The following is a 21,510-nucleotide window of genomic DNA, read 5'->3' on the forward strand; positions in this document are numbered from 1 at the left end:
CACACACACACACGCATATACACACAGAAACACTCATATAAACACAAACACACAAACACACACATACATACACAAACACACACATATGCACACACAAACACACACACAAACATACACATATAAACACTCAAACACACAAATACAGAGAGAGGCAGAGACAGAGACAGAGAGAGACATAGTGAGAGACAGAGAACCCATGAGAAAACATGTGATATCATCTTTCTAAGAACAATAAACTGAGACAACTTTCAAAAAAGGGAAGAACAAGTAGGCAACAAGAAAAATAATCTAATCATAGCCATCAACTTGAGGAGGAAAGAGTTTGTCTCACTCTAGGCTTCTAGGTACCAGTCTGTTACTGAGCGAAGTTGGGGCAGGAACTCAGGCAGCACTCTAGAGGCAGGAAAGGAAGCAGAGACAACTTAGAAATGCTGAGTACTGGATTGCTATCCATGACCTACTCAGCTTTCTCTCCTTCTCATACAGCCCAGGGCCACCATCATAGGGGATGACACTACCCATAGTGGGCTAGACACTTCCACATCAACCATCAAAAAAAAAAATTTCCTTACAGATGTGGCCAAAGGCCAATCTGATGGAGGCAATTCTTCAGCTGAGGCTTCTTCTTCCCAGGTTGAGTCAAACTGACAATAAAAACTAACCAGGACCCCTGCACACCCATTCTGATTGCCACACTGTGTGCAATAGACAAGCCATTGGAATAAACTTAGCTATTGATCACTGGATGAATGGCTTAAAAAATGTGATATACTTAAATGTGACTTTCATCTATGAGTAAGACCAAAGGGTTTTGTTCTCAGAAAAACGGATGGAACTGTAAAATACAAAATGTTAAGTGAAACAAGCCAGACTCAAACAGACGATTGTGAAATTTAGATTTTAATAAGGGATATTAAGTGAAAGGGGGCATTTAGGAAGAGGAAGGGTAGCAGCAGGGTGTGTGTATGTGTGTGTGTGTGTGAGTGTGAGTCTGTGCAGGTGGAAATGGAGGTGAGTTGTGAGGATGAAGATGTCTAATGTACAGTATAAACCTGTACAAGGAGTCACAAGCAATCCCACTGACTTGTACATTTAAAGAACATCGATATAAGAGAGCTGAGTCTAAAACAATGTTTTGATTAAATTGGGGGTTTATAGTTTAGAGATACTGTAAAGTTTATTCATATTTTCCTTCCCACAGGTGGCTCTTGCTGTTTCGAGCTTGATACTGGTGCCAGGATATGGCAATGAACTTTGGTGTCTGTACCTCATTAATAACCCAGAATTCACGTCATAGAGTGAGGCTACCGTGGGGAAGGAGGTAGTTAGAAATCTTAAGGGTACACCACGTGGGAAAAATATTGCCCACCCCCACTATAGATTTCCAAATATTCACCGTCATCTCTGGTTTGAATGTAATTGCCCAAAAGTAATTTTCTGGAGATCAATCCCCAGTGGGAATGAAGTTGTGAAGAATTGATTAGATAAATAGGGATGCAATCTACAAATAAAAATTCATTAATGATGCTATTGTGGAAAAAGGTTAAATTATGAAAGGGAGTTTGGCTCCCTCTCTTTTATCCTAGCCCATTGTATCCCTTCTGTGGTGACAACACCCACAAGAACTCCTTCCTCTGCCAATGGTCTCTTCATCTTGGATTTTCAGGCTTCTGAATCAGAATCATACAGAATCTGTATCATTATAGACTAGCCAATCAGTGCCATTCTGTATGTCCACAGAAGCCTAAACGTGCCTCAGAAATGTGAGCAGATGGGTCATATGTGAAAGCATAGCTGGCAGAGAGGAGTAGGTTGTTAGTGCTGACTGAAGACAAGATGGGATCAAGGTTAGTGTGTGTGCTCTTAATGAAAGAAACAGCACAGAGGAAGAGTGTAGATTGGAAAGGTGCAGCTTAGAAGGGACTCAGACATCTACTGTTGGCCTTGTTTGGACAAAGAGCCATTAGGTAAGAGGAAAGATCACTAGGGATAGATTCAGCCACTGCTTTTGTCTAGCAGAACCATTTTTATAATCCTCATCTTTGAGGATGTAAAGGAAAACTGCCTGGAGTCAGTTGATATGTCAGTAACCATCAAGAGTGTGTCCACTATTACAGAGGGACCCAGGAAAAAGCCTGATCTTGGAAATTCCTTTGCCTTCCAAAGATGAAGACTTCTCCCTGGCAACACTGGGCAACCCATCTACGTCAATAAGGGCATCCAACTAAGTCCAGATTAGTGGTTCTTAACCCTTGGATTGAGACCACTTTGGGAGCTCAAATCACCCTTGCACAGGAGTCACATATCATATATCCTGTACTCCAGACATTTACATTATAATTCATAACTATAGCAAAATTAAAGTTATGAAGTAACAATGAAATAATTTTATAATTGGTGTATCTGTATTTAAAGGTTATGTTACGAAGGTTGAGAACCACTCTTCCTGACCCCTCTAAAATATGCCTGTTGGTATGAACTGGAGGTATAATCCCTTTTATTCAATCAGGCAAATACAGAAAAACCAAAACACCACCAAAAGGTTATGAAGAATAAACAGCCACTGTACCCACAGTGTCAGGATATCTTAGACAAATGATGTCAAAATGGAAATCTTGTCACACCATGACCATCCCCCTAAATGAAAAGCAGAGGAGATAAACCAGTTCCCTGGTGGTGGCACCAAGAGAAAACCATTGTCAGAATTGTCAGCAAGGATTTTAAAGTCAGGATTCAAGCGTCATCAATGAGAAACTTCCAAAACAGGCAGAAGGGGTTGGGGAGATTGCCTACTGAATAGGAACACTGGTTGTTCTTACAGAGGATCATGGTTCAGAGGATCTGAAGGACTCTTTGGTCAAAACACACACACACACACACACACACACACACACACACACAAACACACACACATACACCCATAGAGATAAATATAAAAAACAAAATAAAAAAAGAAGGAGCCAGGTATGTCCCTTTAATCCCAGCAATCAGAAGCAAGCTGATCTATGTGAGTTTAATGCCTACCTGGTTTATACAGTGAGTTTCAGGCCAGCCCTACCTACATAATGAAATCCAGTGTCAAAATAAAACAGAAAAGAGTGTTATATTTATTTCTGATAATGTAGGCAACAGAGAAACTATTTATACAGAGAAAGAAATTATTGTTGAGAGAATCAATAGGCTGGAAGGAGACCCCAATTCTTTGTGTCACTACTCCATCACAGCCTCAGCAGGAAGCAAGAACGGGTACAGATAAAAAGGAAGCAGGGAGAGTATGAGTAAAACTGTGGACACGGATCAGCACATCAGCAACAGAAGCAGACAGAAAACCAGCTAGGATGAGATGGCTTCACCAGCCAATGTCTCTGACTGACAGTCCATAGTACCACCAGGATTTTCTTTTCCTTCAAGTACCCCTGGACTTTTTAGACACTCAGAAACCACAGAACAAAGTGTGGCAAATGCATAAGAAAAGATGTCTTGTTAGACATATTTGTTTATACAGGTTTCATGAACCCCAGGCTGGCCTCAAACACACTATGAACACAAGGATGATTTTTAACTCCTGATTCTCCTAGTAATGGGAGTATGGGCATGTACCACCACACCAGGCTTATGAGGTACTGTAGATGGAGCCCAGAGCTGTGTGAGAGCCAAGTGAGCACTCTGTCCACTGAGCTGTATCACCAGCCCCTCGGGATGTGTTCTGCTAATACAACAAAACTAAAATAGAAGTCTTCAATAATAGACAACAGGAGTCTCCCAGTCCAGAAATATTAAATTACATATTCACAAGTAATACATATGTCAAGAAATAATGAAACTATGTAACAGTAAGAAAAAAAGAAGAAGATAGGAAACATACTATCAAAATGTGTAAGACATAACTATGACGGTGCTAAGAGGAAACTTTCTTTACAACACTAATTCTTAGATTAGAAACAAAGACCAGCAACCTAAATTTTTATCTACACTAGAAAATAAGAAAATAATTAATTCAATGAAAAAAATAATTGTTAAAATGAACCCCAAAACACTAAAAATAAGAAATTAACAAAAAAATAAAAGAAAATTAAACACAACTAGTTTTCTTTTTTAAAGCAAAGAATGGCATTTCATCGTCTCAATTAGACCTAGATAGAAAAATATAAGGTCTGTTCTGTTTGGCGAATTAAAAAAAAAATAGAAATTGCTGTGTTTTCGAGTTTATGCAGAACACTGAACCTGGTACCACAGACAAAAATTAAAAAAAAAAAATTCATCATTTAAACCCTTTTTAATGACAGTGTTTATACTCAACATTTGTCTCCTATAATCTATTTAATATTAGACAAGATTTCCAGGGATGCCACAGGGAGATTATGCAGTGTTGAAACGGAAGCACAGCATTGTATTCCCAACACAGACTCTGATTGAGAACATCATTGTTTTTATCATGAGGAAACTAGCACAAGATCCAAGCCCAGTCTCCCGAGTCGTCGTCCCATCTTAGAGCCATTTCTTCAGACATCACTTCAGCTGTGTCATATTTTTCTTCAACAATCGAAACAGACTTGTTTGCTGCACTGTTTGGTTCGCCATGCTGCTAGGGAGATCCTGGACCATCAGACATGATGAAAGTTCTCCCTCACACCCCCAAACTACAGCACTGGTATCAGGGTAGAGGAAATAGAAGAGACAGAAACCAAAAAAGAAAAACAAAAACTGTTGTTGTTTGGAGAAGTTTCATGTAAGTAGGCCAAGCAGACCTTGGACTTTCTATGTAGCCCAGGTTGGCCTTGGACTTACTATGTAGCCCAGGCTGGCCATGGACTTACTCTGTGGCCCAGGCTGGCCTTGGATTTACGATGTAGCCCAGGCTTCCTCTGGACTTACTATATAGCCCAGACTGGATTTGAACTTGTGATCTTTCCGAGTATTGAGTATATAGGTATGCACTATCACACTCAGCTTTGTATCTGTTATTATAAGTGACACAGCTGTGGCCCCTCATTTTCCATCCTCCCTCAACATCAACAACAGCATCCACAATCACCCACTAGGATAATCCCATCCTTTAACTCACCTGGTAAGGTAAGACTTTCCATTAGAAAGAGTAAGCAGTTTCCTCCTCCTTGTTAAGACACATTTGTGTGGAGGGATTTGAGTGATTGTTTGAGTGAGCCAGTCATACCTTAACCTGGTTCTGATATTATGACCAAGACGAGAAAAAAAAAAAAAAACAAAAGTAAAGGAGATAGGTCCAACACCAGGACTTGAACCTTAGCAGTTGAGGAGATGGATCACAGGTCTCAGGTAAATGATGGGTAGGCTTTGTGGCTCACATACAATCCCAGTCCAGGGATGTAGAGATAGGGCTGATCCCCAGGGCAAAATAGATGTCAAGACTGGTCATATTGGTCAACTCTGGGTTTGACTGAGAAATGCTGCTTAAATGGATAAGGTAGAAGAGAAATGGATTAGTCCCTACATTATACACTGCACATGCATGTATGTACACACACACACACACACACACACACACACACACACACACACAAACACACAACGCCAAAACCTTGAATTATACAACATACAATTCACATACTGCTTTAAGTTCAAGAAGAAGGATGAAGCAAGTGAGGATGGTCTGTCTTATAGGGGGAAACAAAAATATTCATAGGACATGATATGGAGATTAAGTTTAGAACAGAGATTGAAGGAATAGCCATTCTGGGCCTATACCACCTGGGGATCCAGCCTACATACATGCAGCCCCCAAATCTAAACAATATTGTTGATCCCAACAAGTGAATGTGTACAGGAGACTGATATATCTATCTCCTGAGACGCTCTTCCAGATCATGACAAATACCGAGGGTCGTGCTTCCAGCCCACCATTAAACTGAGAACAGGGTCCCCTTTGGAGAAGATAGAGAAAGTATTAAAGGAGCTGAAGTGCCTTGCAACCCAGTAAGGACAACAGTGGTCACAAACCAGATCTCTGCAGGACTAAAGCACTTCCATAAGACTGCACATGGACAGACTGGTGGCTCTACTGCATATGTAGCAAAGCATGACCATCTTCCATACCAATGTGAGAATCCCTTGGTCATGCCAAGGCTGGACCTTCCAGGAAATAGAATGTCATGCTGGGGAGGCAGCAAGGGGATGTTTTGGGGGAGGGGGAAACACCTTTGAAGAAGACAGGGCAGCGGAAGAGGATACGGATAGGGGGCTTATGGATGGAGGCCACACACATACATCCTTTATATTTTTCCATGCCTTTAACAGCTCAGTGGCAAGGCCATTTTCTATCCTCCAAGTGGCTAAACTATCCCCCACTGATATTCCCACGTTGTTATTTGCTAAAATCTATATCCCATCTTTCTTGCCATGGACACCATTGGGAAGCTCTCCTGGGTCTGCTTATTCTCATGCTCTTCTATGTCAGATGCTTCTCTGTCCTGAAAGTCTGTCCTGGAGAATCTCCATGCCCTCTTCCTCTCTGGACCTTTGTCCAAGCATCCTGAAACTCCTGCTCAGTCTGCCCTGCCTAGACACTGGCTATCATTATCTCTATTTTCCAATCAGAACCAACTGAGGCACGGTCCCTGATATATAAGTTCAGGACACTATGAGAGGCATGAGAATAAAGTCAGCTACCATAACTATTTGTATGTGATTTCTGGGAAAAATATTCCCAAAACCAGAAAGAGATACCTTTTAAAGTACTAGAATCATAGAAAATATCAAGTAGACACATAATAATAATAATATAATATTATATATTATAGTAAAAGTGATAATAACAATAAATATAATAATTATAATAATAAATAATAATAAAAATGTAATCATCATCATCATCATCATCATCATCATCATCATCATCGCCTAACTGAACAGAGAAATAAAAATACAAAAACTGTGAAGGAAAAAGACTAAGTCACATGTAAAGCTGATCACATGAGACTAACACCTGAATTTTCAGTGGATATTCTAAAATATAAATGGGCTTAGATCACCTTTCAACACGTTTTCAAAGAATAAAGATACTAGATTAGAATTTATTACTGAGCAAATGTATCATTCACATCAACACAAGAGGAGAAACTTTACACTGCCTAATCACCAGGAAGCCATGTCTCTACAGCAATCGTAGTCTTAAAATGGGAAACCGAATTCTGAAATAAGGAATATTCACAAGAGGACAGAAATGGTAAATAACCCTGTAGTAATTTATCCGAAAAGGAAAAAAGTATGTGGCAACAACAAAATAAAAAAGACCCATAAATACTCCTCATTAATTACACTAAGCATAGGGGTTGGGGATTTAGCTCAGTGGTAGAGCGCTTGTATAGCAAGTGCAAGGCCCTGGGTTCAGTCCCCAGCTCCAGAAAAAAAAAAAAAAAAGAAATAACAATAAGCATTAACTGTCCCACACCAATAATATACAGGCTATCAGTTTCTAAAAGAAAACAGGTTTATTTCTCCTGCATCCAAATAGCACATTTGTTTTAGATACAATTGCATAGTTGTGTTTAGAATGCAATTGCCCATATTTCTTTTTTTCTTTTTTCTTTTTTCTTTTTTTTTCTTTTTTTCTTTTCTTTTTTTTTTTTTGGTAAGTATATTTATTGTTCATTAGTTTTTTATAAAAATCTAGATTTTCTGTTTAATTGTAAGTATAGAATTTTCATTTAAATGTATATGTTTTTTTTCTTGTTTTGGGGGGGTGTTCCTGTCCCCATCTTCCCCCCATTACCGCCCTAACCCCAACAATTACGTTCAATGGGGGTTCAGTCTTAGCCGGACCAAGGGCTTCGCCTTCCACTGGTCCTCTTACTAGGATATTCATTGCTACCTATGAGGTTGGAGCTCAGGGTCAGTCCATGTATATAGTCTTTGGGTAGTGGCTTAGTCCCTGGAAGCTCTGGTTGCTTGGCATTGTTGTTCATATGGGGTCTCGAGCCCCTTCAAGCTCTTCCAGTCCTTTTTCTGATTCCTTCAACGGTGTCCTGTTCTCAGTTCAGTGGTTTGCTGCTGGCATTCGTCTATGTATTTCCTGTATTCTGGCTGTGTCTCTCAGGAGAGAGCTACATCCGGTTCCTGTCAGCCTGCACTTCTTTGCTTCATCCATCTTGTCTAATTGGGTCGCTGTATATGTATGGGCCACATGTGGGGCAGGCTCTGAATGGGTGTTCCTCCTGCCTCTGTTTTAATCTTTGCCTCCCAATTCCCTGCCAAGGGTATTCTTGTTCCCCTTTTAAAGAACAAGTGAAGCATTCACATTTTGATCTTCGGTCTTGAGTTTCATGTGTACTATGCATCTAGGGTAATTCAATAATTTGGGCTAATAGCCACTTATCAAGGAGTGCATACCATGTGTGTTTTTCTGTGGTTGTTACCTCACTCAGGATGATATTTTCCAGTTCCTTCCTTTTGCCTATGAATTACATAAAGGCATTGTTTTTGATAGCTGAGTAGTGTTCCTTTGTGTAGATTTACCACATATCATAAGGCAATATTTTATATGCTAGAAAGCATACTTTTGGGAGAACATTATTTTGTAAAGTTAATTCATCCGTTTCATTAGTTTTATCTGAATGAATATTATTTGCTAACATGTTTAAATTTTAGGTAACTGTGTGTGTGTGTATGTGTGTATGTGCGTGTTTGATAATTCAACTCTAATCTGACCAGGAAATTGCTTTAGTGATAATGATAATTTATGGGCACTGAGAATGTTTGTATACACTTTATATATAAACTTTAAATATATATATATATATACATATATATATAACATATATATAATGTATTCTAGGTATATATATGAAAATATGTTCTGTATATTTTTCAAAGCACTGTTTAAATATGTATACAAGATTAAGCCTTCTAAATGCATGTTTAGATTTTTCCAACACTAATTTATCTAATTAGATGTCTAGAAAGAAATACATGGAATCATGAATCAACTCAACTTCAAATGTAGGTACATTCAATGTTATATCTTCCTTTTAAACATGATTGGTCATCTTTGGTCCATAATACATACATATTTAATTTGGTCTATTTATATTAGAAATGTGTGCTAGATTATATATATGTATTCATTGATAACTTCCTTCTGTGAAAAAATTTTAAGAATAAATGACTTATGTACATTATCATAAAATCTAAGATCATTGAGTTTTTTCCCGAAATCAAATATCATAATGCATAAATACAAGAAGCATTTCCTGACTGTGGCTATTAACAAAAAAATATTTGATAAACAAATCCTATAAACTTATTTTGATATTATCCATTAAAGTTTCTTCTAGGAGTTGTCCAACTTTTAATAAAGGGAAGTCACCAATTATGTCAATAATTTTTTCATTCTATATTCCTTTAAATTGTAAAATACATTTTTATTTAACTAAGTCATAACAAAATGGAAATATTATATAGACAGCAAAAGAGACCAAAGGAAATTAGTACCAAACTCTAATATTTGTGTCAATATCAGAAATGGCAAATGATAATTACTGTATTATTAATTTAATGAGACAAGATATCATTTTTATTTAATAATTTTTCCTGAATATTTTATGTATTTACATTTCAAATATTATTTCCTTTCCTTTTTCTCCCATAACATACCTCACCGACTTCTGTGCGGTTGTTCCAATTCCCACCAATCAACTTCAACCTTAATGCTCTGGCATTATCCTACATCGGGGATACAAGCCTTCATAGGATTAAGGGCTTTTCCTTCCAGTGATGTTAGACAGAGCAATCCTCTGCCACATATGTGACTGGATTCATGGGTACCTCAATCTGTACTCACTAGTGTGTGGTTTAATCCCTCAAATTTCTGGTGGGTCTGGTTGATTGATATTGTTGTTGTCCTGGGGTTTTGCAAACCCCTTCAGCTCATTAAGTATACTCTCTAACAACTTCATTGAACCCCCTTGTTCAATCCAGTGTTTAGCTACAATCATCCTCACCAGTGTCAGTAGGGTTCTGTCAAAGTCTCTCAGGAGACATCCATATCTGACTCCTGTCAACAAGGACTTGGTGGCATCAGCAATAGTGACTAGTTTGTGTGACTGCATACGGGACAGGTCCCCACATGGGGAAGTCTCTTGTTGACCCTTTCTTCAATCCCTGCTTAACTCTTTATCCTTGAATTTCCTCCCATGAATATTTTTTTATCCCTTCTAAGAAGGAATGTAACATATGCATTTTGGTCTTCTTCCTGCTTGGGATTAACATGACCAGTGAATTCTTTCTTATGTATTCCAAACTAATGGGCTGATACACACTTCCAATATATGTATAACATTTGTGTTCTTTTGTGACTGGGTTACCTCACACAGAATGATAATTTCTAGTCTATCCTAACAATTTTATGCAAACATCGTTTTTGATAGGTTAGAAGAACACAGGTGTGTAAATGTACTATATTTCATTTATCCATTACTATGTTGAGGGACATCTGGTTCCTTTTCAGCTTCTGGCTATTATAAAAAAGAAAGGTTGCTCTCAATCTGTAGCATCATGTGTCCTTATTATATGTTGGAGCATCTTTTGGATATATATCAAAGAAATGGGATTGTGGTATCCTCAGTTAGTACTATATTCATCTTTGGGAGAAAATTCCAGACTGAATTCCAGAATCGTTATACCAGCTTGCATTCTCACCAACAATGGAGGAGAGTTCCCATTTCTCCACCTCCTTGCCAGAATCTGTTGTGAATTTCTTATCTTAGCTATTCTGAGTGGTGTGCTGTGTAACCTCAGAATGTGTTGACTTGCATTTAACTGATGGCTAAGGATGTTGATATTCCTCAGTAGAGAATTCTTTGTTTAGTGCTATTCACCATTTTTGAAAGGACTATTTGATATTCTGGAGTCTAACTCCTTGAGTCTTTGTATAGATTGATTTAAGCCCTCTATCAGATGGAAGAATGGTTCTGACCTTTTCTTAACCTATTGATGTTACCTTTTCTAAATTCCATTGACCTATTCCTTACAAAAGCTTTATTAAGTCCAATTTGTCAATTCTTGATCTTGGAGAAAGCCATTGGTGTTCTGTTCAGTAAATTTCCCCACTTTTTCTTCTATTAGTTTAAGATTATATGTTTCTTGTGGAGATACTTGATCCTCTTCAACTTGAGCTCTGTACAGGGTGATAAGAATTGATTGATTTCCATTCTTCTACATGCTAACCTACAGTCGAATGAGAACCGTTTTTGGAAAATTTTATAGTTCCATTGGATGGATTTGGTTCATTGTCAAATATCAAGTGGCACACGTGTGTACCTTCATATCTGGGCTTTCAATTTTATTACATTGATCTACCTGACTGTCTCTTTACCATTCCCATTCAATTTTTATTATTATTGTTCTGTAATACAGCTTGAAGTCATCGATAGAGATTGGCCCAGAAGTTCTTATAGTGTTGATGAACATTTTGTCTCTCCTGGGGTTCTTGTTATTCCAACTGAATTTTCAAATTGCTCTATCTAACTCTGTGAAGAATTGAGTTGGAAATTTGATGATGATTGCCTTGAATCTGTTGGTTGCTTTTGGCAAGATGGCCATTTTTACAATATTAACCCTTCACAGTCATGAGCATGGGAAATTATTCCAACTTCTGAGACCTTCTTCAATATTTTTCTTCAGAGACTTGAAATTCCTGTCATACAGAACTTTCACTTGCTTGTTTAGAATCAAGCTGAGGTATTTTTAATTATTTGTGACTATTTTGAAGGCTGTCATTACCTTAATTTCTCCTCAAAATTTTTATCCTTGAAGTAGAATGCTCCTTATTTGTTTGAGTTAAGTTTACATCCAGCCACTTTTCTGAAGTAGTTTATCAGCTGAAGGAATACCCTGGTGGAATTTTTGGGGTCACTAAAATATACAATCACATCTTCTAATATCGTGATATTTTAACTTCTTGCTTTCTAAATTTTTCAGTTTTCCCTTGTGGTTTTGTCTAATTTTTGTGGGTAAGATTTCCAGTACTATATTGATGGGGTAAGTAGAGATTAGGCAACCTTTTCTAGTTCGTGATTTTTGTGGTATTGCTTCAAGTTTTTCTCCAGTAAGTTTGATGTTGGCAACTGTTTTTTTTTTTTTTTTTTTTTTTTTTTTGTAACATTGCTTTTACTATGTTTAAGTATGGGCATTGTATTCCTAATATTTTCCAAGACATCTAACAAGAAGAAATATTGATTTTTTAAAATTTTTTATCAGCGTCTAAAAAGATGATCATTTCCCCCTCCCCGGGAGTTTATTTACATAATTGATTCTTTTATATGCTGACATCCAGTTGAACCATAATTTCTTGAAAATTCTGTCTTTTTTCCATTTCATGTTTTTAGCACCTTTGTCAAAGACAAGGTGAAAATAAATGTGTGCATTCATTTCTGCATCTTCAGACTAGGATATCTGGTGAAATTTTCAATTACCATGAATGGAGAAACCAAGACATTCCATGACAAAGCCAAATGTACACAATATCTTTCCAAAAATCCAACCCTACAACTTCCAAGAAAAGGAGAGAAACTACACCTTAGCAAAAAGTAGGGAATTAATCTTTCAACAAACCCAGAAGATGACAGCCACAGAATTGTAATTAAATTTGTAACAAAAAAAATAACAGGAAGCAACAGTCCATTTTATTTACTATCTCTTTTCATCAATGGACACAATTCCCCAAATATAAAGACGTAAACTAAGAGATTGAAAACATAAAGAGGATCCAAGATTTTGCTGCATACAGGAAATACACCTGAGAGACAAAGACAGAGTATCTCAGGGTAAAAGGATGGAGAAAAATTCTAAGCAAATGTTCCCAAGAAACAAGCTGGAGTAGCCTTTCTAATATTGAACAACATTGACTTTCAACAAAAAGTTATAAAAAATGATAAGGAAGTGAACCATACTTGTCAAAGAAAAAATAATACTAAGATGAACTTTCAATTCTGAACAACTATGTTTCAAATGCAAGGACATCTAAATTCGTAAAAGAAACATAACTATAGCTCAAAGCAAATATTGCACCACACACAATAAATTGTTGGAGACTTTAATTCGGTCCTCTCAATCAACGGACAATTTATGGAAACTGACACTAACCATATATGGTTAAAATAACAAAAGTGATTTTAATAACTTAAAAATTCCAAATGGATTTAACAGATATTTAGGTAACATTTCTTCCTAAATCAGAACAATATACCTTTTCCTATGCACCTCATTGTAACTTCTCCAATTTGACCATATACTCATTCACATAACAGGCCTCAATTGATACCAGAATATTGAAGTAATCCTATGCATCCTATCAGATCACCATGGACTAGGGCTGCTCTACCATATTTTATTTTATTTTTTGTATTGGCTTAAATTATCGATGATTTATTTATGTGGTATTTTTGAAACATCATCTTTCTTGATAGTTTGTCACTATGCAATAAAGACTGGGTTAAGCCTAGTGGTAGTTCCTCCATTTTTGCCTCTACAGTAGCAAGAGTGAGTTCTCCATTCCAATCTTGGTTTATATACTACATTTTTGAGTTCACTCTTTGTGCATACATTGCATTTAATGTTTCTCTTTGTTTGAATATATATTTGTATTATCTAACCTTACATATTTGTAATTTTATAATGAAATTTTTAATTTCATAATTTCTGCTATAACTTTTGATCTCATTTTGCTTATATTTTTTTCCACTTTAAATGCATTTTTTCTTTGTGAATACTTTTCCCTTTTTATGTATGTTCGTGCCTTTATGGGATTTTGTTATTGTTTATCAATGGAAAAATGCAATGTATTCTCAGCAGCAGCCATATATGAAGGAGAATACAAGAGTTAATTAGCTATTTCAAAAGGAAGGATTACTTATTAAAAATAAGAATCTCTGAAACAAAGAACAGTGATGAATTTCACGCTACCCTTCCCCAATGATCCCAGAATGCAATAATGCCAGGTAGTGTGCTGTGCTCATGTGGTGGTGCGAAATAATTTAGGGAAAAAAAAAACCACATACCACAGAAAATTTAAAGAATCCCTCGCCCCCTACACACAGATACATAATGGTATTATAGGGTGGTCAATACAATTAATTGAAGCGGAAGTAAACAATTATGTTGTGGGGTTGGGGATTTAGCTCAGTGGTAGAGCGATTACCTAGCAAGAACAAGGCCCTGGGTTCGGTCCCCAGATCCGTAAAAAAAAAAAAAAAAAGACAATTATGTTGCTACAAGAAAGTGATGGCAAGGAAGAATTTCAAACCTTGGTCAACTATATAATTGTGAACATTTGTTCCCAAAATTGTGGGTTGTTCCCCAGGACAATAATAGCTGGGCTGAACCCACCTTTTATCTATACAAAGTGTGGGAACCATGGCCCTAATGGGAATGATGAAGACAAAAACAAAAACAATAACAAAAGGGTATATTAATAGAATCAAACCGTTAATGCAAACTACCACGAACAACTATACATTCTAACCAGAAAAGGCCCCAAACCAAAGGCACATTTGAGCACCCTATGTGAAGACAAAAGTGAGTCGGACATGGACTTTCTCCCTTTCAAGCTTTTCAAGTACTTTACAGAAACAGGAATCTCAGACTACTTTTCCATGATTTATTAAACGTTTTTATAGCCCTCATGTATTAAAATACCATTTGAAAATATTGATAGCTGCTGTCTAGGTTTTTTCCAAGTTCACAAACTTCTTGGACTAAAGTTCCAAAATGTAACTAGGCCCAACCCTGAGCTGTAAAACTATGACAAGGCAATAATGACAGATAATTTCAAAAGCCCAAGTACTACATTACTATACTATTGAGTACAGTGATCCAAATTAATTCAAGTAGCTCAAGGGAGTAGGAAGATACATCTAAAAAGGGGTTAGAAAAGAGTAGAAGAATCAATTTCTTCCTCGTGTATACCAGTATTTTTGGTTCTGCACTAAGTCCTATGAGGCAGTATTCAAATAGCAATAGGAAGAAAGAACTCAGGACAAGGCAGGGAGATAATCTAGGGTTTATGTAAGACAAATACTTAATAATGAAAATGTCTTGTAAAATTAAAAAGAGTTTTTTTTTTCATTATTTTCTCATTCCAATCAAAATAGACATCCATGAAAAATTCTCCTCTAAGGCTTCCATAAAACAGGTTAAACAGAAATTAACATAAACATTTAAAAGTTTGAAAATGAAACAAAAGAAAAAAATTGTGTATGTTTCAGAGCAGGATCACAGGGAAATGAGCTGAATCTGGTCAAGATGAAAACTAGAGTGGAAAGCAGGATCCAGAATTAAGAACTGCATGAGAAAGGCAGTGGAGTAGTGACAGGAAAATGGCCAGGCATGACAGATAAGACTGGGCCCTTTACAGGGGCACAGAATGAGGTAAGAAAATGTTTCAAATAAAGCAGCACCTTTCCTTTCTTCTCACCCCAAGTATCCCAACCCCGAAAAAAACCCATTTTGATAATAATACAGAAGAGTTATGCTATGTCCCTCACTTCCCATTTGCTTTTAACTCTCTCTGCGAAGGCATCTTTTGAAATAATGATTGGTGTGTGCAGGTCCATTGTGGATGGTACCACCTCTGGGTGGGCGGTCCTGGTTACAGAAGAAAGCACGTTGACCAAGCAATGAGCAAAAAGCCAGTAAGCAGTTGTTCCTCCATTGCCTCTGCTTCAGTTGCTGCCTTCAAGTCTCTGCCTTTAGTTCCTGCCCTGACTTTCTTCTGTGATGGGCACTGATCAAGCTGAAGTCAATCCTTTCCTCCCTGAGATAGTTCACACAGTAGAGGGCCGCAATAACATTCGCCACCACAAGATGGCTCTGGCTTCCACTGTGCCCCACGTGGGAGGCTGAGATAGTTTTGCCATTACAAGATGGCACTGGCCTCCGCCATGCGAGCCGACTTCCTTTCAGGAAGTTAACTGTGTGCACCTGTGCAAGAGTGCCTTGGTGACAGGTCTTTGCCAACTCCGGGGCGTGCCTAATAAGATCATGTGTAAGCAACCAATCAGGTGTGGATGTGCCGCCCTAGGGTGTATATAAGCCACGCCATGTCGGCGCGCGTCGCCTCACCTTAAGATTCAATAAACGTTTAGCTGCAGTAAGGATTCCTGTGTCCCCATGTATTCTTGCTGGCAAGAAACAGCGCGGGACAACACAGTATTTCATCAGAGCAAAGAGAAGTAACTGTGATAGTTCCACCCTGCCTTGCTTTGTTTTCTTGCAACAAAGTCTCACACTTACACCCCAAACATACCAGTCCAGCTGGTGGACCAGAGAACATCGGGGATGCATCTGTCCACCTCTCTGGTACCAGGATTCCAGGCCACCATGTCTGAATTTTATTTTTTAACGTGGGTTCTAGGGACCGAACTCAGACCCTCATACTTCCATGGCAAACACTTTACTGGCTAAACCAGCTCCTTAGCCCAAGAACCCCACCTCAGAACCTTTGAAAGCCATTCCTCTGTCAGACCACAGTCTCTCTTTAAGGCGCACATTCCTTCCATGACAATGCCATGTGGGTTAAATTTCAAATCCGAAGATAGGAAGCCATGTTGAGCGATGAAGGATTTTGCATTGTTTCCCAATAGCGTGGCATTTTGCATTTGTAAAATGGGAAGTTTCTGGAGAAAATCTTATCTGCCTTATGCTCCACAAAAAAAGGAAATACCTTTAGTCCATGAATCACAGTAATCGTCAAGAAGGCTGGTGTGGATATCATCTGTTTTGTGTGGTCCTGAGAAAGGTCAGATATTTAGCAGATAGTTATCAAACATTTAATGGGGAGAGGGGGAGATAAAAGAATGTAACTTTAAAATTATATTGACTTCACTCTTCTTTGGGCAGAAACATTTTAAATAATATTCCATTGTCCTTCCTGGTGTGTGTGTTTTAATTGTTGTATCACATCTACCTCCTGGGACATTGGACCTTATTTGAGTGTGTGGTTGATAATTGCTAAGGAGGGCCTGGGGAGGGGCTGGCAAAGTGGGGTTCTGATAGGACAGAAGATGAGTTCAAATGAGGCTGGCAAGAATTCTGGCCTTACAAGGGCAAACCCAATAAATATATCTGCTGGGAATGTGTCTGCTCACAGTAATATAAAACCAATCAGTATCCCTTAACCCCAAGGGTGTGATTTACTTGGAAAGAAACACCAAAGCACACACAGGATCAGTTCAACAGCCCAGCCATCCCACAGGACTCTTGGCTCATCCATTTTTCTGATCTTACTGCCCTCAGCATATTGGCTATAATGTAGTCACAAGATGGCAGCTGCATCCCCAGAGAACACATTACACTCCTCCACAGCAGAACAACACTGGATGGGAGGATAGGAAGAGAGATGAAACTGTCTTGGATAGCTCCCTATTTTTGACAGGCAGAAAAAAAATCTTTCCTCAGAAGATTTTTGGTGTGTCTCAGTGAGTCTTCTGATGCACCTCCACACCAGTGACATGCACAGAACAAAGCTAGCATGACTGATTCAAACTAATCAGGATGCCCTCCATGGATTAAAGGATAGAAAGTCAGTTATACTAATATCCTAATGAAACTGGCTATTTGCAGTGAGTATTTTGGTGTATTTAAAAACATAGAAATATTATGAGTTTGTTTTTGTTTTAATCCAGGCTGTGGGGTGTGGGGTTGCTTCTGATTGTCAACAGTGGCTGACTATGATTTGCCTGGTGCACTTGCAGGGGCATGATTTTGCCAGCAGCAGATAGATTTTGCATGTGTGTATCATTTGGAAAGCTGGAGACTTTTCAGAGAACATATAAAAGCTAGAGACCATTAGGTGGGCTGCTGTTGGTTGCAGTTTGTTAAATAGTCACGCCAAAAGAAGAAATTAAACATCCTGATAATGAAGACAAAGTTGCCCACCAAAGAACTCGATGCTCCTAATCAACAGGAGGTCGTCTAATGGTATTACAACATAAATTACCGTTTACTTTACTGTTGAATATGAAGTTGTTGCAGTTTTTAAAAAAAAATACAAACTTGTTGGTTTTTTGTTTGTTTGTTTTGGGGTGTTTTTGTTGCTGCTGCTTTTGTCTTTGTTGTTGTTGTTGTTCTTGTTGTTGTTTTTAAAGAAGAAACACATTAAGCCTCTACATCCCTGACTGGCTGGCAAACCAATGAGCCCACATCAGCTAAAGTGATTATGGAATTAGGAATGTGTGTACACAAAAACATAAAGTTATTCCTGTCAAGTTCAGATGAGAGACAACATCGGCCATGTGGGTAAGCCTAGAGCCTCAACCATTTAAAACAGACAAATCAACACACTGTCAGCAGCCTGTCAGGCCAACAGAGACGAGGGCCTGCGTGTTGTGTTGTTATTTTCTTTTATGAATTTTTGCAGCCACCCTGCTCATTAATCGTGTTTATAATGTTAACTTTGGCACTTTCTTCTTGGCTCATCAAATATTTCCTTAATGACCTGTGAGCTCACACCCCCCCATCTCCATTGTAAGATTTCAAATAAAGTTCATCTTGACTACAGGGGTTTTTAGAACACTATGATGACAGAAAAGACCCTATTTCTTTGTATTTGAAGAAAGACATAGTCATTCACCTGCCGACTTACCCCAGTGCTGACTGTTCCGAAACTCAGTGCTGATACCTCTGCCTTATAAGCACCATCAGAGCCGTGAGATGAACACTTCCAAACCAGGAGGTATTATACTGACATGCCCATACGCTGCTCCCTCACCTACAGCCACTGGGTCTCAAACTCTTGGTGTCCCTCCTCCCCTTACAAGAGAGCTGTTAGGATCCATGCTCAGCATCACCCATGACCATAGTCCAAGGGTCATATCTTTTAAAAATCATATGTGTTTATATTATCAAATGTGTGAATGTTCTGGCTACACGGAACTGTGTGCACCACGTGCCTGCCTGATGTCTGAAGAGGCCAGGAGAGGGCAATAGATCTCCTGAAACTGGCTAACAGTTCAACTGTGAGCCATCATATGGATGCTGGGAATAGAACCTGGGTCTGCAAGAGTAACAAGTGTTCTTCATGGCTGAGCCGTCTCTCTAAGCCCCAGAATCTGTGCCCTGTCCCTGGAGATGCTTTGCTACTCTACAAAACCACATGGGAGACTAGGTGCCCATCCTTGAGAATAGACTTCACACTATCAATGAAGAAGATGTCACGGCTGGTGGTATTGTAGACACTAGGAGACTCTGAGGGAAAGTGCCTTGTATAGGGGAGTCCTGTGAGGACCAAGACTGGAGGAGCAGCCTGGACTGGATAGAGATTGGGTTGGGGCATTGCAGAAGATAAAAGAGTGATGGTGCCAAGGACATTTGAGCAATCCCATGAACTATCCAGTCTGGGGTCTTAGTTAGGTTTCCACTGTTCAGAAGAGACACCATGACCAAGGACATCATGTAATCGGGGCAGGCTTACCGGTTTATAGGGTCAGTCCATTATCATCAAGGCAGAGGGCATGGCAGTGTGCAGACAGACATGGTGCTGGAGAAGGAGCTGAGAGATCTACATCTTCATCTAAAAGAATCCAGGAGCAGACTGTCTCCAACATGGCTGGGAGAAGTATTTCAAGAACTCACCCCACAGGGACACACCTCCTCCAAGAAGGCCAACCTCCTAAGAGTGCCATTTCCAGGGCAGTGCATATTCAAACCACCACAGGGTCTCTTCACATATAAGATAATTGCACCGTTCTGATAATTGGAGCAATTTTTTTTTGATCTGTGACATACTGTTCTTCTGTCTCTTGCCAGCGTATGTCCTGGGCAATGGGAACCTCTCTCACTTATTTTTCTTCATTTCAGGAAGGCAGTTTCCCTATGATGTTTAGACATAGCACCTCCTCTGACGTGTGATGTGCAGTGAGCCATTTCCAAAGAGGGTCACTGTGACTTGGGTTGACAAGCAATCACATTCTGCTAGAGTAAACCACTCCTCATATAGCATGTCGCCTCGGCTCTTCCAATGCACTTCTGAGTGTGGAACTTAGTTTTATACCAATGGCCAGCATTGTAACTACATTTCAGGACTTTCTTTATTCTGTCATTAGACTCTGGACAAGATTTTCGATTTATAAGGTATGTTTCAGTCTAGGTCCCAGAAAGTATTTATGTCAACTATAACATCAGAAACTTCCAAATCTACACCTAAAACATGCGTTGGGTTAAGGGACCCAATGAGCCTTCTATTATTTTGATAATTCGTACAAAGAATTTCTCTTCCATCTAACTGATACAGACATGACTCTTATTGTGTTGCCTCAGTGTCCCCTACTGGATTGTACCTAGACAGAGGGTTCACAATAGTCCAGTTCTGTAGCAATTCACAATGTTGCATTTCCAAATACAGAAATTTTCTCACTACCAAACATTCTGTTCTATTCTTCAAATCAAAATTTATTATAGGACACATATTTACTGAATTCATCTTGAACAATTCAGCATTTTAAAATATAACCGTTATAGCAAAGAAACAGAAGGGCAGGGGATGTTACCATTTGGTAATTAAAAAAACAACAAACTTAAAAATATTCATAATGAAAAACGGGACATAACTCTTTCTAGCCATGCAACTTAGCTCTGATATGTCCTGAAATGATCACCACTATTTTTATATCAAATATTTATTTTAATTATTTCTCAATATTTTATACCATGTTTTATTTCTGATTTTTTGGAATGAGAAAAAGAATGTATTATTCTTTAAATCCAAGGAAATAAAATAACTTATCTTGTGATACATAACCCTGAATATTCTACAATTTCATGTGGAATAAAATAGCGTATAGGTAAAATTATTGTGTCTTTATGTAGATTAGAAATTAAGTCTGTTATAAATATAAAGTTGGGACAAGAACTCACCTTACCGTGAAAGGCAAACTAAGCTTGAGTATCTCCTCTGAACAAAGATGCATCATCATCCTTTCTCATGTGTAGGTCTGATTTATAGACACCATTGCTAGATTTCTCATGTTGGGACATGTACAAAAGTGAAATTAGTGTCTCAAATTATTATCTTATTTTAATATAAACTATGTAGACATTGTGGAAAAATATACTGATACATTTAAACTTCACATCACTTCTTTAGTGGTAAATTAATTTGCTTTTAAAAGAAATGTTCGAAGGGAGTTCAAAATCGATTTAAGATGAGACTAACTGCTGTGCAAGCTTCATGATATCATTGGGTCCATGACTCGATGCTGAAAAATTGCACTCTAGTTATCCATCTGTGAAGTGTGACATATACATGTGCAGACATACAAGCAAATAAACATAAAGATGCACACACATTCATACATGCTGGCACACACGCTGCAAAAAGCATATACTTTCAAAGGTGGTTTTGTTTTCTTTGCTTTCATTTACTAGTAATGACTCATACCTTTAATTATACTATAAAATCTGAGAAGGGCTGAAAAGTAGGAGGCCGGAGCTTCACATGTGAGAGCTTCAGAGGAGTTAGTACAAGGCTAACATGAAAAACAT

The sequence above is a fragment of the Rattus norvegicus genome, chromosome Y, assembly GCF_036323735.1.
Source record: "Rattus norvegicus strain BN/NHsdMcwi chromosome Y, GRCr8, whole genome shotgun sequence".
Classification (NCBI taxonomy): Eukaryota; Metazoa; Chordata; class Mammalia; order Rodentia; family Muridae; genus Rattus; species Rattus norvegicus.